At 36.3% G+C, this 6,278-nt stretch overlaps 1 long non-coding RNA gene across 1 annotated transcript in view; it reads left to right on the top strand.

The window, feature by feature from the left end:
• Positions 1 to 225: 225 nt before the first annotated feature.
• LOC112622102 overlaps positions 226 to 6,278 on the top strand; it is a 13,434-nt gene continuing 7,381 nt past the window's right edge. Inside the window, exon 1 of the long non-coding RNA XR_003118941.1 lies at positions 226 to 498. This is a non-coding gene — a long non-coding RNA (uncharacterized LOC112622102). The remainder of the gene's footprint in view (positions 499 to 6,278) is intronic.

Here is a 6,278-nt window from a genome sequence, read left to right as displayed (position 1 = left end):
AAATTCAGTGTGTTAGACAACACATTCAAAAATTCGAGGAAAAACAGCATCTGAATGCCTTTAATTTAAAACAGCCATATTAACTTTTGCTAGTCTGTTTACCTATGTGGTAGGAGAACCAGGCTGAATACTTGAAAACAGCACACTCTGATGACTAAAACAACTTACTGGCTTGTTTTGTTTTGTTTTCGATTTGATACAGGGCTAGGATTCCATCTTGAGTCTGAAATAACCGAGATGGGTCATTATGTAAGCATAAAAACACATTGTCATCATTTGCTTCAAAAGTTTGTTTGAAATGTTTTAAATTCTAGAAAATCAGGGAAGTGTCAGCAAAATCTATATTTGGTATGGCATCGGAAAAATCACAAGATTAGAGTCTTCTGTTGAAACGAGGACTGAAAACATGGCTGTTGAGAGAAGTATGTGCTGTCGTAAGAGCCTGCAGTGAAGGAGCTGGCCTTGATGAAGCAGCAGAAACATGAAATGCCAAAACAGGTCTGTGCTTTCACAGAGCTAGTTGGAATTACAGGGGATCATAGGCAGGCAAGGAATTGTAATCTTGTTTGGTGTTTGAGAGTATTAAGCAAAATGAACAGCCCTGATTTTATTTTCAGGACTGTTCTCTAGGAAAGAGGGAGTAGCAAATTTCTTTTAAAATACAAGTTATTTGTTTGATTCATAGATCTTTTATTTGAGACTGCTGCTTAAGAAAGACCTGCGACAATTGCCATTTGGGAAGACATATTCATCATCTCCAGGCTGTTTGGCTTTGCTACCCTTGGGGAAAAAATTGGACATAATTTCACAGAATCTCAGTTCTACTATCTTTATTAGCAAAGCTAAAAAGATAAGGACTGATAACTTTTTTCTTGCTACAGATTATTTTATATATGGTTAAGACATGCTGCCAAAAAGATGTAAGGCAACATAAAATTGTGACGTAGAATTTGCAATACTGGTGGCAAAAGCATGGATGAGTATCAGGTGTAGGTTTATGAACCAATTTCTCGTCTGTTTTCCAGCCTCAAAAGCTTTTTTGCCTCTGGCTCATTCCAGAAAAAGAGAACTGCCACCAATGTACTCACAGAAGGCTGCTGAGCATTGCATGATACACTGGAGAGATCTGAAGTCACGTGTCTTAGAAAGGGAATCTCCTTCAAATATAACTGGGAGGAGTGATATCATCAACAAGGACCATTCTGAGATGTATTTGGCTCTAGTTTGGCTACATGGAGATAAATATTAATCAGAATCTTTTGTTTGTATTTTCCTATCAAGATAAAAAGAGGCATAAATTCAGCTCTGAGGAAATGTTTCAGAGATAGTGAGAGGTGATTTGTTTTAGAGTGTAAGCAAACGCCAGCTCTGTTGACAAAGCCAGTTCATTAAAACACACTAGCCTGTCCTCAACCTCTCTGCTAGCTAGAAGGGACCATGACAAGACTAAGACAGAAGCTCACATTACTAAAAACTTACAAATAAGGAACAGCTAACAATTGTCAAAACAACGCGATCCCATCACGATGTCCTAAGCTGTATGACACCATGAAGGGACATACAAGGCAGTCTTTATAACAGTCATCATGCATTTGGATTCAAAGTTACTTCTAAAAAAGACCAAAACTTTCAGCTTAACCTGATGTGAGTGAAAATGAAACAAAACAAAGTAAAACAAAAGTATCCAGGGATTGTATGTATAGACTTCCATGGCTTTTATTTATAATACAAGTGAAGTGGGGCCCTAACTCTCATTATGGGAACAAATCAGAATGTGAAGAAAAGTCCAGTTAATTGTAAGAACGAAAATGAGAGTCACCACCCTAAATCCATCCACAGAATTTCCTCCTGAGGACTCTTCCTTCAAAAGTGATACAATTAGTGAATACAAAAAGGCTTTTTGGCTTCTTGAAACAAAAGAAGAGACACACAAGCAATGCAGTTTTTCTGAATTCCCTGGCTAACAGTTATAACTTTGGAAGGACAACTACTTGTATTCAAATCTGGGCTTATTTGCTATGTGACAATAGGCATATTGCCTAACTTCTCTGTGCCTAATTTCTCCACTTAAAAGGGAGTAATAAAAGGAATTACCTCAAAGATTGGCTGTAAGTATTAAGTGAAACACTATATATAAAGTGATTAGAATGCTTCCCAACATATGGCTGATACTTCATTCTTCCATTTAGCACATATTTATTGAACTGATCCATGCAGATAGCATCTCAGATGCTTGGGTTACAGCGGTGAACAGGGAAATGTCTCTACCCTCAGAAAATTTACATTCTAGTGGAATTTAGCTATTGTGATTAATCTACTATCTAAGTATCTACAAAAACTATTTTAAATGATTTCAACTTGTACCGATAGCCTAATGCATTATAAGCATAAGGCAGAGTCTAGCACTCATCTTACTGAGTCTGTAACTGAGGCTTAAAGAGAAATGAGAAAATATTTTAAAATAAGCAAAAACATTTGTATAGGTGCCCTAAAAGCCGGGCTGCTTTAAGTTTTGGGATGCAGGTCCCTTTAAGAGTTTATTAAAAGCTACAGATCTGTTTCTAATAAAGTTAAAATACCTATCTGATGACCCAGCAATTCTACTCCTAGTTACTTACTCCCCCAAAATTAAAAGATAATGTCCACAAAAAGACATGGACAAGAGTGTTCATAGCAACTTTATTTATAATATGCAAAAGCAAGCCAGAGGTCCATGAATAGATAAAATGATAGTCAAATTGTGTGATATTCATATGGGAGAACACCGCTCAACGTTAAAGAGAAGTTAACTATTGATTGAAGCAATAATATGATGAATTTCAAAAAATCAGAAGCTAGACACTAATGAGTATTATATACTGTAAGATTCCACTAAGATGAGGTTCAAGAATAGGCAAAAGTAATTTATAGTGACAAGTATCAGTAAGCAGCTGCACTGGGTGGTGGATGGGAAATTGATTGGAAAAGGCCCCAAGACAACTTTGGGTGATAGAAATCTTTTCTGTATTGTTTTAAGTTGTAGCTACATAAATGTATACAACTGACACAACTCTTAGAAATCACCTTTAAAGGTCTATGCATTTTGTTATATATTATACTTCATTAAAAAAAGAAGTCATAAAAAATAGTAGCAACTTTCCCCAGATAAATACTCACGCATTGCACATAAAATTTTAGGTGGTAAATGGACCCTAGGGTAAAATTTCCTGATATAGGAACTAGTGACTGAGTTGGCTAAAAATGTCACCGTTAAAATATGTATATAGATAATTCAAGAAGAAACTTCTAGAGAAGAAGCTTGGTGCAATTCACTGACATTTTCTATATACCAATGCTATTTTGAAATGCCTTGCCCATAGAAGGTTGTACTTGATGAAGACATATTTACTGTGAAGTATTTTACCATTAATTTTGAAAGGTATGTGTTTAGAGTAATTTAATATTTCCTTGAAAGTCACGTAGAATAAAAAGGAAGATTGTTAAGTGCATTAACTATGAAGGCATCAATTCATATCTCTGCTTAAACAGCATGTTATGCTTTGAGCAATGTTCTAATATGTTCTAAAAAATATATAAGCTTGGACCTTTAAAAGAAAAAAAAGGCAATTTTCTGTCAGGGGTCCATGACCCAGGCCAAACTATACATCTGCAAAAATGACTATAGAGACTAATAAGGAATCCAATTGTATGCTAATTTCAAATTAGCTTTTATGCTTGCTTCAGGCTTCAAAGGGGACTGAGAGAAAAAAAAGTAGCTATATGGAAGAAAATTACTCATTATTAGATAAAGGCCATCACAAGGGATTCAAATTTCTCTTATTCTGATTATAGCAAAAGGTCATGCAGAAGAGAAAACCATAAAGATTTCTGAGGGGAAAAAAAAAAGTCATAAAAGAAGAAAGCTAAATACAAAAATGGTAGACAAGCCCAAAGGGGAAATGAAATGATTCAGATTGAAAGCTTCTGATTTGTGGGAAAAAAAAAAATTGGGATTAGGCTAAAGATAATTGAAGTTTAATGAGAAGGTATCTAATTATACTGGTATATTTATTTAAGTATTTTCTAATTGGGTATTATTTTTATAATGACTTAATTACTTACTAGTGCTGCTTGTTGATTTAACGAAGAGTTTTGTTTTTACAGAGAGAGCATGACATAACAGGATAAATGTTCTATCTTCTGGATGCCTGTGGGTAGTTTAGACATTTAATTACATGACCTAAATCTACCAGCCACAGTCCCCATAAGGAGGCTAGCCCTTATTGCAGAAATATAACCTGAGAGAATATAATGTGTATCTCTACACCCTATTTCTCTAACCCATGTCTAAAATAGGATCAACTTTATATATCTGAAATAAACCATAAGTGCAGACCAATAGCTTTCTAACTTTTTGATCAAGACCCTTAGTAAGAGATGCATTTTATATTGTGTCATAGTCGGTTCAGGCTGCTATAACAGAAATACTATAGACAGAAATGGCTTAAACAACAGAAATTCATTTATCACAGTTCAGGAAGCTGGAAAGTTCAAGATCAAGATGCCAGCCAAGTCAATTTCTGGTGTAGGCCAACCTCCTGGTTTGCAGATGAATACCATATTTCCACCAAAATTCTTTACATTATTATTTAAGTGTTCTATGAGAAGATGAACCTCTCTCTTCGGCTTTCCTCTTCTATTTCTGAGGTCTTACCAGAGTTGCTTTTAAAACTCTCTTCACAAAAACATTGGCTTTTGCTAGCATGCACCTCAAAACTCTTCCAGATTCTATTATTATTATTATTATTATTATTATTATTATTGTAGTCCCCTCTCCTCTGTGGTTTTGCTTTCCTTGATTTTCATTACCTGCAGCCTACTGCAATTCAAAAATATTAAATAGAATATTCTAGAAATAAACAATTCCTAAATTATTAATTAGTTTTCAACAGTAGCCAAACACTGCATCACAATGCCAATGTCATTCACCTCACTTCATCTCAGAAGCAGGCATTTTGTCATCCCACATCATCACAAGAAGAAGAATGAATAAAGTACAATAAGATATTTTGAGAGACATACAGACCATATTAACATAACTTTTACTGTAGTATATTGTTATTTATTTATTTTTTTTTTGAGATGGAGTCTCGCTCTGTCACCCACGCTGGAGTGCAGTGGCGAGATCTCGGTTCACTGCAAGCTCTGTCTCCCAAGTTCACACCATTCTCCTGCCTCAGCCTCCCGAGTAGCTGGGACTACAGGTGCCCACCACCACTCCTGGCTAATTTTTTTTATATTTTTAGTACAGACGGGGTTTCACCGTGTTAGCCAGGATGGTCTCGATCTCCTGACCTCATGATCTGCCCACCTCGGCCTCCCAAAGTGTTGGGATTACAGACGGGAGCCTTCGCACCCGGCCTGTTATCCTTTACCTATTTTATTATTAGTTGTTGTTACTTTCTTACTGTGCTTAATTTATAAATTAAACTTTAGCACAGGTATGTAAGTACAGGAAAAAACATAGTGTAAATGGGGTTCAGTACTATTCACAATTTCAGGCATTCACCAAGGGTCTTGGAACATATTTCCCTGTGGATAAGAGGGGGCTACTGTATTATAATTACCATAAAGCATTGGGTCACATGATTATGGAGACTGAGAAGTCCATGATTTACTATCTGCAAGCTGGATACCCAGGAAAAGCAGTGGAATACTTTGAAGGCCTGGAAGTCAGATAGCCAATGCTATAGATTCTGAAGGTCTGAGAACCAGCAACACCAGAACCAGGAGAAAACAGATGTCCTGCTCAAGCAGTCAGGCAGAGTGAACTCAAACCTTCTTCATCTTTTTGTTTTATTCAGGCCCTCAACAAATTACATGATGCCCACATACCTTGGGGAGGGCTGTATGCTCTACTCATTCTACCAATTCAAATGCTCATCTCTTCCAGAAACACTCTCACAGACACGTGCAGACATCATGTTTAATCAGATATCTAGACATCTGGTGTTCCAGTCAAGTTGACACATAACATTTACCATCACATGTCATGACCCAGAATATAAATTTGTATCAGAAAGAGAGAAAAGAAAGGAGGGAAGGAAGGAAAGAAGGAGTGAGGGAGGGAAGAGTGAGGAAGGGAAGGAGGGAGGAAGGGAGGGAGGGAAAGGAAGGAAAGAAGGAAGGAAGAAAGGAAGGAAGGAAGGAGAGAGAAGAAAGAAAGAAAGAAAGAAAGAAAGAAAGAAAGAAAGAAAGAAAGAAAGAAAGAAAGAAAGAAAGAAAGAAAGAAAGAAAGA

The sequence above is a fragment of the Theropithecus gelada genome, chromosome 4, assembly GCF_003255815.1.
Source record: "Theropithecus gelada isolate Dixy chromosome 4, Tgel_1.0, whole genome shotgun sequence".
Classification (NCBI taxonomy): domain Eukaryota; kingdom Metazoa; phylum Chordata; class Mammalia; order Primates; family Cercopithecidae; genus Theropithecus; species Theropithecus gelada.
This window is presented reverse-complemented; position numbering and strand designations above follow the sequence as displayed.